Source organism: Schistocerca cancellata, chromosome 7, assembly GCF_023864275.1.
Source record: "Schistocerca cancellata isolate TAMUIC-IGC-003103 chromosome 7, iqSchCanc2.1, whole genome shotgun sequence".
Classification (NCBI taxonomy): domain Eukaryota; kingdom Metazoa; phylum Arthropoda; class Insecta; order Orthoptera; family Acrididae; genus Schistocerca; species Schistocerca cancellata.
In genome coordinates, this window is record NC_064632.1 from 82626348 (window position 1) to 82637543 (window position 11196).

Here is an 11196-nt window from a genome sequence, read left to right on the forward strand (position 1 = left end):
AGCAGAAAGAAATAATGACTCGCTAATTGTGAGAAATTGTAACAGTCTTTTCTAATGCAGTCATTACAAATACCGAGTATTGATTTTAATGCGCTAGACTATATTGCCAAGACCATCGATCTTTAACGAAAATATAATACAATTTTTTCAATTTACAGAATTCTGTTTCACCTAATAAAAGAATGACTCAATTAGTGGTGACGACATTGCCATATGACGGCTGCGGTGGCCGGGCGGTTCTAAGCGCTTCAGTCCGCTGCTTCGCTTGTTAAAAACGCGATTTTCTAAACGTCTCTATGGCGACGCCTCTTCATAGCCCTACGGACGGCTATCGCATTCGCCTACAGACGTTTGCGCTTCGCTGTTGAAAGCTGTGAAAAGCGCTGCCACATGTTGAAGATTTCCTTAAGGGGGCAGGTTGATGAAAAACACACACTATTTCAAAAATGCACCAAATCCAGTTTCATAGATATGGGAATGAAATTTGTTCCACGCTTTACATGAAAGTAACACATTTACAATTAAAATCCTTCGATTATATATATTCAACTTTTTTTAATGAAATTTGAAGTTTTATTTTTTAAAAAATGATTTAGGTTCATTTTTCTCAGGAATTATTCAAGATATTGCTACAAAAATTTCTCTGTTTCATCTATTTATATGCTGTAAGCTTCTCTCATGAGGTTTTTGGGATGGGAGAATTTTCATAATTTTTAATTATAATTCCACAAGTACAATTTTAAATTCATGCAAAATTCCAAGCACTTTGCGCCATATCTCAGCTTGCAATCATAATTTCAAAATTTGCTCTTGAGACAACGCTTATCAGGTTTACAGAAATATGTGTACAAATTTTCATAATTATAGCATTCAGAGAATCTGAGGAAAAGGTGCATAAACTTAAAAAAAAAAAACTTTTCAGGAAACGCAATTTAAAGTTCAAACTAACTTTTTTCCTTATATCATTTCTTCAGAAGGCACCCCATTTGTACTCTCTGTCGTCTTTCCCTTCATGGCTTCTCTTCTGGTTCTTGTTGCCTATCTTCTTTCCTTTACTAGGTCTTCAACTGACTTTTCAGCTGCAGAGACGCGCTGTAAATCTATTTTTCTCAGGTTATCTTGAGTAAAATTTCCTATCTAGAAGCCCATTCTTTCTAGTACCTTCATCCTCCTGACGTTCGCATCATTAAATACAGTAACTGCATCATAAGTTGCAGTTCGTAGCAGATGCAAATGTGTTTTGGGATATCGTTTCCATATGAATGAATTTAGAGACTCATTTGGATTTTGGGTTTTGCCATGAACACAATTTTGAGAAGTGCAAGATCGGCCAGAAACCTGTAACTGAGCTTGACAAGATCCAGTATACAATTTGGAAGCCTGTCCTTGTGAATGTTGGGGTAGTTAACCTCTGAGCTTGTAGATATTTACACCAGCTAATGTGGCACAGCTTATGAATAGGGTGTTCATCTGCTAGCAATATGAGGAAATATGTAGAAATAGCCTTGCCATAATACACTCGAAGAGAGCTATCATCTTCTTTGCGAGTCTGTTGTGTCCACCAATGAAAAAGGCAATAAAAGAATTGCTTCTTCATAAACGATGCAGCTAGTTTGTTATTGTTTATTAGATGTAACCAAAGAGTATGTATCACGGCCTTGTAGATGCATCCCGCACACGTTTGGTTGAAAGTAATACACAGAATCGTTGTTCACTGAGCTGGTATTGAAGTGCTGCTTCAAAACGTGGGTGTGGCCGTTCAAAAATGGTTCAAATGGCTCTGAGCACTATGGGACTTAACTTCTGAGGTCATCAGTCCCCTAGAACTTAGAACTACTTAAACCTAACTAACCTAAGGACATCACACAACCGAGCGAGGTGGCGTAGTGGTTAGACACTGGAGTCGCATTCGGGAGGACGACGGTTCAATCCCGCGTCTGGCCATCCTGATTTAGGTTTTCCGTGATTTCCCTAAATCGCTTCAGGCAAATGCCGGGATGGTTCCTTTGAAAGGGCACGGCCGACTTCCTTCCCCATCCTTCCCTAATCCGATGAGACCGATGACCTCGCTGTCTGGTCTCCTTCCCCAAACAACCAACCAACCAACCGACATCACACACACCCATGCCCGTGGCAGGATTCGAACCTGCGACCGTAGCGGTCGCGTGGTTCCAGACTGTAGCGCCTAGAACCGCTCGCCCACCTCGGCCGGTGGTGTGGCCGTGAGGCCGCGTCACACTTTTAATTAATTTTCAGGCACTTCGGATGCGATTTCAACATTGAAACTTTGGGAACTTATTGTCCATGAGCTGTACTAATAAATAAAAAATAAATCGAAAAGACAATTTTGGTAAATTTCATCAACGTCCCCCCTTAAGTTGACTCGGCAGTAGGAGTGTCTTAAATAAAACTATTAAAACTTCATGCATGATACGACGTTCTTTCACGTATCTCAGTGTTTATCATGTCATATTTCTTAAACTATGTTCGTACGGTGAAATGTGCAGGTGCTTTTAGCGGTGTATGGTGGATGCCGCTTGCGAAGTTTATTGTGAATACTGCAAGCAGCGCAGCAGTAATGCAATTAAACGTCGTGTATGATGCGGCACTTTTTCCCACATCTCACTGTTTATGACGTCATGTCTACTGGACTATGATGGTAGGTGGTTCTTACTCCCACAGCGTTTGTTGCCTGCCGGTAGGGGATGTGTGTACCAATTTTGGTTAAAATCGATCGAGTGGTTTAGGAGGAGATGGGTCATACTACCACACTCACACTCACGCACACACACACACACACACACACACACACACACACACACACACACTTGCACACATGCATTCTTATAATATATACGGATTTATCCTATACTACATACAAACCATTAACATTCGTTTTCATTATTTCATCGTGATGTTCGAAACATAGCGCGTACTTCAATGCGAGTTGCTTTTAATAATTTCCTCAACGGAATTCTGTCTCGAAATCTGGCAGAAACCCGAAGAGATTCTGGTCATACTTAAAGCTCAATAGTGGCAAGACGCAACCAATACCTTTACTGCGCGATAACAACGGTGAAGTCACTGATGACAGTGCCACTAAAGCAGAGTTATTAAACACGCTTTTTCGAAACTCCTGCACCAAAGAAGACGAATTAAATATTCCTGAATTCCAATTAAGAACAACTGAAAAGATGAGAAACATAGAAATAGATATCCTCGGTGTAAGAAAGCAGCTTAAATCACTTAATAAAGGCAAGGCCTCCGATCCAGATTGTATACCAGTCAGGTTCCTCTCAGAGTATGCTGATAAAATAGCTCCATATTTAGCAATTGTATACAACCACTCTCTCACAGAAAGATCCCTACCTAAAGACTGGAAAATTGCTCAAGTCACACCAATGCCCAAAAAGGGAAGTAGGAGTAATCCGCTGAATTACAAACCTATATCACTAACGTCGATTTGCAATAGAGTTTTGGAGCATATACTGTATTCGAACATTATAAAGAACCTCGAAAAGAATGGTTTATTGACACATAGTCAGCACGGATTCAGAAAACATCGTTCTTGTGAAACATAACAAGCTGTTTACACTCATGAAATAATGAGTGCTATCGACAAGGGATGTCAAATTTATTCCATATTTTTAGATTTCCAGAAGGCTTTCGACATCATTCCTCACAAGTTTCTTCTAACCAAACTGCGTACCTACGGAGTATCGCCTCAGTTGTGCCACTGGATTCGTGATTTCCTGTCAGAAAGGTCACAGTTAAAAGTAATAGACGGAAAGTCATCGAGTAAAACAGAAGTAATATCCGGCGATCCCCAAGGAAGTGTTATAGGCCCTCTATTGTTACTGATCTATATTAACGACATGGGAGACAATCTGAGTAGCCGTCTTAGATTATTTGCAGAGGATGCTGTCATTTAGCGTCTTGTAAAGTGATCAGATGATCAAAACGATTTGCCAAATGATTTAGATAAGATATCTGTATGGTGCGAAAAGTGGCAATTGACCCTGAATAAGTAAAAAAGCGAAGTTATTCACATGAGTACTAAAAGAAATCAGCTAAATTTCGATTACGCGGTAAGTCACACAAATCCGAAGGCTATAAATTCAGCTAAATAGTTAGGGATTACAATCACGAATAACCTAAATTGGAACGATCACATAGATAATATTGTGGGTAGAGCAAACCGAAGACTGCGATTCATTGGCAGAACAGATAGAAGGTGCAACAGGTCTGCTAAAGAGACTGTTTACACCACGTTTGTCCGCCCTATTCTGGAGTATTGCTGTGCGGTGTGGGATCCTCATCAGGTGGGACTAACGGATGACATTGAAAAAGTACAAAGAAGGGCAGCCCGTTTTGTATTATCGCGTAATAGGGGAGATAGTGTCACAGACATGATACGTGAATTGGAGGGGCAATCAGTAAAACAAAGGCGTTTTCCGTTGCGACGGGATCTCCTCATGAAATTTCAATCACCAGTTTTCTCCTCCGATTGCGAAAACGTTCTGTTGGCACCCACCTACATGGGGAGAAATGATCATCACGATAAAATAAGAGAAATCAGGGCTCGCACAGAAAAATTTAAGTGCTCGTTTTTCCCGCGTTCGAGAGTGGGACGGTAGAGAGACAGCATGAAGGTGGTTCATTGAACCCTCTGCCAAGCACTTTATTGTGAATAGCAGAGTAATCACTTAGATGTAGATGTAGATGTCGACTGGAGTGAAAACCGTAGAGTGTTGAGAAATAATTTTATTGAGTGAACATGACGTCACTGTAATTACTTATGTACCAATCGTACTAACGATTTGTCAGTAACCACTGACAGGGGATTACCGCACAAGCTAGTGAATGCATTACATTCACTAATAATTCATTCCTTTTCCTGCCTCTTTTATCGTAAAATTTCGAATGTCCTTCTCGCTAGTACGTTTGTTGCTGTAGATGACTGCATCGGAAAAAAATGTAACAAAGAGGCAAAAAAGGTCTGACAGTTAATTTTACGTAATTTCGTGTAATATATATGTTATCGTGTCTTTACGTTGAGATATGTCTCAACGTTACGAAGTAATCACTCAACAAAACTGCATCCGGCCTTTGAGCAATACTTAGAGCGGTTCCTGTATTCGCAGAAATGTCTCGGCGGCAGAGATAGCAATTTCACGGTGGCGCTGTGCGGCGAAGCCTGGACGAAGTGCAGTGCGAGGTATTCGGCGCAGATAAAATTGGAATTTCTAAGCGGATTTCTCCTGTAGCTATGCCCGCCTCGCCGGCGGCATAAATTCCTCATCTTTTCCTTTGTGAGCAATGAAGTTTTCATTACATCTTAACAAAGATTTATTAGCCCTAAACTTCGACTACATTTAAAAAAATGAAATCCTCTTCCTTCTTTGCGTGCGTGCAGCGGGGTGGCAGCGAATGGCTGGGGAGGTGCGGTGGAGGCCGAACGGGAGGAAGTTGGGGATTTGCGACGGATAGAGTTTAAATTGAGTGAAGAGCGAATGGAGCGGAAATAAGGGATAGGAGAACAGGTGCCGAACGTGGATCATAACCGAGAAGTAAAGGGGGGGGGGGGGGTTGTAGTCCCACGAGGAAAAGTGGAGCAGACTACCCTTCCCACTTTTTGTTTGTTGTTTTAGATCGACGAAGTTCCCGTTCCGGCAGCAGAATTCTGTTCCGAACTACACAGCATGTAACTGCAACAGTTACGGAAACTATAGACTGCGCTTCCTACGAAAAGCCTTGTCAAAACTGATGACTGCGAAAATACTTTCTGCTCGTTTTCTTTTTGTCCCTGCTTTCAAAATTTGTTCTTTTCATTTCCGTTGTTGAGATACAAATACTTGATATCCAGAGATGCATAAATTAAGGAGACAACTGTTTCAATACCTGAGACTCATTTCAATTTTTCCCAACTTTTACGAACAACATCGTTGGTCTCCGAAATCTAATGAAACATAATACGATCTTTCTGCATCACTTACACGATACCATCCATTTGCACTTGATTCGGCTGTCTTGTGCTAATTATATGCGTACTTAATTGAATAACTCACATAACATATAAGAGGTAGAGGGAAAAAGTAAATCTTGCATCGTAGCAATTTACCAGAAGTTGGTAATCCTCAAAAGTGACTGGAAGAATATCTATGCTAAATGGAGTAAGAAGTACCGAGAATTCTTGCTTTCAGAAGACATCAGTGACCATCTAGAAGTCTTGTCAAGAATAATAATTTTAAATAGTACCGGAGACCTATACACTTCAGTCAGCCTATCGTGATGGCCTCAAATATGGGTATATCACACTGAGCAAGCCTTGGTCACCCACTAGTACCTTAACAAAGAGCCACATCACCTCTGTCGCAGAACGGAAAGGCCAATTGATTCACTGAAATGAAATTAATGTATTCAGTAGGGACAATGCAGTAATATGCGGTGATATGAAGTGGTAGCAATGAAAGTCTCTCAGGAATTGTGAACATGTAATACAGTGAATCCTCGAATCCGGAACTTGTGTTTGTAAAAGTAGTAGTAGTAGTAGTGGTAGTAGCTCTATTCATCCGTAGATCACACAAGGGGTATAGGACGTGTCAAAGTATTTACAAGTTCTGACCAATTTCAAATAAGCTAATTCATACACACATACATTTACCGACTTCTGGTTAGAGACAGTCATTAGGTTTACTCCTGGTATACAATACTTTTTTTACGAATAACTTATTAAATAAGCTAATGCCACACTGTTCACTCATTTCTATCAGTCACTCCACACTCTATACACATATTGTTTCATTACACATCACTCACTACACACACAAACACACACACACACTGGTGATCTTTGGACCATTTTCTGTATCACAACTTCCGATTTTCTATCCTGAAAAACTGAGTCAGCATCCCTCTATGATGAGTGGGATGCTGAGCTCAGAAAGAGGAAGAGGTGTTAGTATTCTGCTACTCTTAGCTTGGGGCTACATTTTTATAGAAAAGAAATGTTGGATGTTTTACAATCATTATTACTGTCTATTTAGATAGTGTTTTATCTAAATACTCCTTTAATGTATAAAATGTATTGCATAATAGGTACTTTTTAGCTGCCTTTTAAGATAAGTGTATTGTTGCTATTTCTTTAATCTCTTTTGGTAATTTATTGCACACTTTTATTCCTTGGTAGAAAGAATTTTGCGTTTATTTTTTCTTGGTAAATGTAAGTTGAGTCTAGGAATGCCGTTTCAATGTTAATTTTAAATAATGTGGAGAATTTAGAGAATTTAATATTCACATTGGTTTCCTTACACATTTCATCCCAGCTTTGTTTTGCTAGTTCTCTTGAAAAATGTTTTATTTGGATTTCTGATAGATGTCGTTTGAAGGCTGTTAATTAGGGAATTATTCGATGCCTAATTTTACTGTTATTATTTGACAAAGGTGGTCTGATAGTCTGAGATCTCTTACAACTACAACATATTTTTCCCTGTCCATATTTGCGGCCACATGGTCAGTTACTGATGCAGTCATTGTAGTTACCCTTGTTGCAATATTGACGAATAGGGACATGCCAAAACTTTGAAGGACGTTTATGAGGGTGCTGCTGATTTGATTTATGATATTAGTGTTGATATTAATGTCTCCACACAAAATTATTTTGACCTTTGTACTTAAGACTTTATCTAGAACTTCTATTAATTTATTGAAATAGTGTCCACAGTACTACAGGGAGATCTACACACACACAAAATGATTAATTTCTTGGTGATATCAAGCCCTGTCAATTCAATAGCTGATATTTCAAAGTGGTTGTCTTTACTTACTGTACTGTGGTCAAGTCTTGAATTGAAATGTGTTCCTTTTCTGATATAAATGCGTGATCCCCCACCCCTTGAAGTAGCCTTGCAGTAAGTGTTTGCCTTTTCTTAGAATGATAATATTACATTTTAGACCAGTGCTCAGTAACATAAACTACTGTGCATTTCAATTATTGGAGCTCAACTTCTAAGTCTATTAAATGTCCCATATTACTCATTCCAATTATTTGTTTCTCTTTGTGACATCTGGTATGGGTGATATTTCGGCTGTTAAAATCTGTCTTGTGAGTGATAGCTTCAATATTTTTAAACTGCTGAAGATACTGTTTAGTCAGGGAAACTTGTTGTCTGGATTTATCCTAAAAAATGAGACATACTACAAGAATAAGTTCTTAATTTTAAAATAAAATCTGGTGTGTAAAATTTTAAAAAAATCATTTTTCATCACATCAAGTTTTCGTCATTGTAAACTAAAAGGTTCTTCTGTGTGCAAAAAATCCATTTTTCTCTTCATAAAATATAAACTATGGTGTTTCATGAATTGCTGGAGTCTGCTGTTTGCTTCGCAGTCCCTCATCAAAAACATCGATTTGTCTACATGCAAGATTAGTTGGCTATACTTTCTAGCCAGGTACGACGTTACGCACGAGTGACTATGTCTTCAGTTACCGAAAGTTCCCTCGCCAAATAATGAAGCACCCTGAGGACATGAACCTGATGTAGGTTGGTTGGTTGGTTTGAGGGAGGGGACCAAATAGTGATGTCATCGATCCCATCGGAGTAGAGAAGGATGGAAATCGGCCGTTCCGTTTTAAAGGAACCATCTCGACATTTGCCTGAAGCGATTTAGGGAAATGACGGAGAACCTAAATCAGAATGGCCGATCGTGGATTTGACTCGTTATCCTCTTGAATGCGAGTCCAGTGTGCTAATCGCTGCGTCATCTCGCTCGGTGACCGGGTGTCTGTAGGTGGTTATGTAAATAATTAGAGCTGCAATTCACAGTGACAGGTAGTAAGCTGAGCAGAGTGCATTAATAAGGTTCGTGTTTAATGTTGTTACCAACCCTGGTACGGTATATGTGGGGTGCTAAAAGCGACGGATGTTTAGTGATTGCTGAGAAGGACATGACATGCCACGTGCTCTTGTGGTACAGCGTCATGTGGCAGAGATTGAGAGGGGCGTCATTGTGGGTCTTTCGGATGTTACAGTGACCCAATGGTGGACTGCATGAGAAAGGGAAGACATATTTTTCGTCAGGGTTCCAGTCCACCACGTCTGTAGGCTACAAGCAACCATTCCACACCTGCGTCTACCATACGAGAATATGTTGTTAACACCCTAAAACACTATGTGTTATCTGGTACGACTGGTCAGAGACTAGCAGTCGACAACCATGGGAAACTTCCTGGCAGATTAACACTGTGTGCCTACACGAGACTCCAACTAGAGACCTTTGCTCGTCGCGGGCAAGTGCTCTATCGATTGAGGTATCCAAGCACGACTTACGTCATGTCCTCGCAGCTGTAATTCCGCCAGTACATCGTCTCTCCACTGCAGAGTGCAAATTTTATTCTGGAAACCGACTGGGGAATCGCTGTCCCAAGCGTATGCTGCCATTACCACCAGAATACAAACTGCTCGTATCGAGTAGTGCTGTGACCGGAAGCATGAAATGCTGGTGAATGGCGTCCCATTGTGTTCAGCAATAAATCGTGCTTCTGCACTCCTCCTCTCAGTAAGACGGTGAACTGGGAAGAGGTGCTAATCTCCCAATATTTTAAGAGGCACACCAGTGTAACTCCTGACGTCGCTGTCAGAAGAGCCATCGCATATGACAACATCAGGACACGGATGCTGGTGACTGAGGCAACATTGGCGGCACAACGGTACGTCACGGACATTCTCCATCTGCATGTGTTGCCTGTCATGAGACATGCTGCCATATTTGTACAGGACAATGCTTGTATACACATGGCGAGTTTCTGCATGAACTTTCCGCGTGATGTTCAGACGATCCCGTTGCCAGCAACATCGCCAGATGCGTCTCCGATGGAATGGGTGTAGCTCCAGCTCTGGCGTCAGCTTCGTGCCAGTATCGGTCTCCAGAGAATGAAAGAGTAGTTACAGCAGTTGCTCCGTGGACTATACACGGAAGCGCCAAAGAAAATAGTATTGGCTTGCTTATTCAAATACAGAGGTATGCAAACAGACAGAATTCGGCGCTACATACGCCTACATAATTGAGCGAGACACTTGTCGTTAGATCGGTTACTGCTGCCACAGTGGCAAGCTATCAAGAGTTTGAACGTGTTGTTATAGTCGGCGCACCAGCGAAAGGACAGAGCATCTCGGAGTTCGCGATGAAGTGGGGATTTTCCCGTACGACCATGTCACGAGTGTACCGTGAATATCAGAAATCCGACGACGACTGAACAGATTCATTCAACGTGACAGAAATGCAACCCTTCAGCAGATTTCAATGCTGGGCCATCAAAAAGTGTCAGTGTGCGAACCATTCAACGTAGCACCATCGATATGGGCCTTCGGAGCCGAACGCCGACTCGTGTACCCTTGATGACTGCACTACACAAAGCTTTATGCCTCGCCTGAGCCCTTCTACATCGACACTGGACTATTGATGACCGGAAGCGTTTTGCCTGGTCGGACGAGTCTCGTTTCAATTTGTATTTAGCGGATGGACGTGTACGGGTATGGAGGCAACCTCATCCTGCATGTCAGCAGGGGACTGATGAAGTTGATGGAGGCTCTGTAATAGCGTGGGGCGTGTGCAATTGGAGCGATATGGGACGCCTGATACTTTTAGATATGACTCCGACAGGTGACACGTTCGTAAGCACCCTGTCTGATCAACTGCATCCGTTCACGTCAGTTGTGCATTCCGACAGACTTGGACAATTCCAGCAGGACAGTGCGATCCCCACACGTCCATAAAAGCTACATAGTGGCTCCGGGAACGCTCTTCTTAGTTTAAACACTTCCGCTGGCCACGAAACTCCCCAGACATGAATGTTATTGAGCATACCTGGGATGCCTTGCAAAGTGCTGTTCAGAAGAGATCTCCACCCCCTCGTACTCTTAAGGATTTATGGATAGCTGTGCAGCTTTTATGGTGTAATTTCCATCCAGCACCACTTCAGACATTAGCCGAGTCCATGCTACTTGGTGTTGCGTCACTTCTGCGTGCTCACGGTGGCCCTGCACGATATTAGGCAGGTGTACCAGTTTCTTTGGCTCTTCATTATAGATTTAAATATGTACTTATATGTTTTTTCTAAGGTGTTAGGGAAGTCGTTTTCTAGCGAAGGGTGCTTTATTTTTAAAATAATGATTTTATTTCATGCTTGAGATGTTA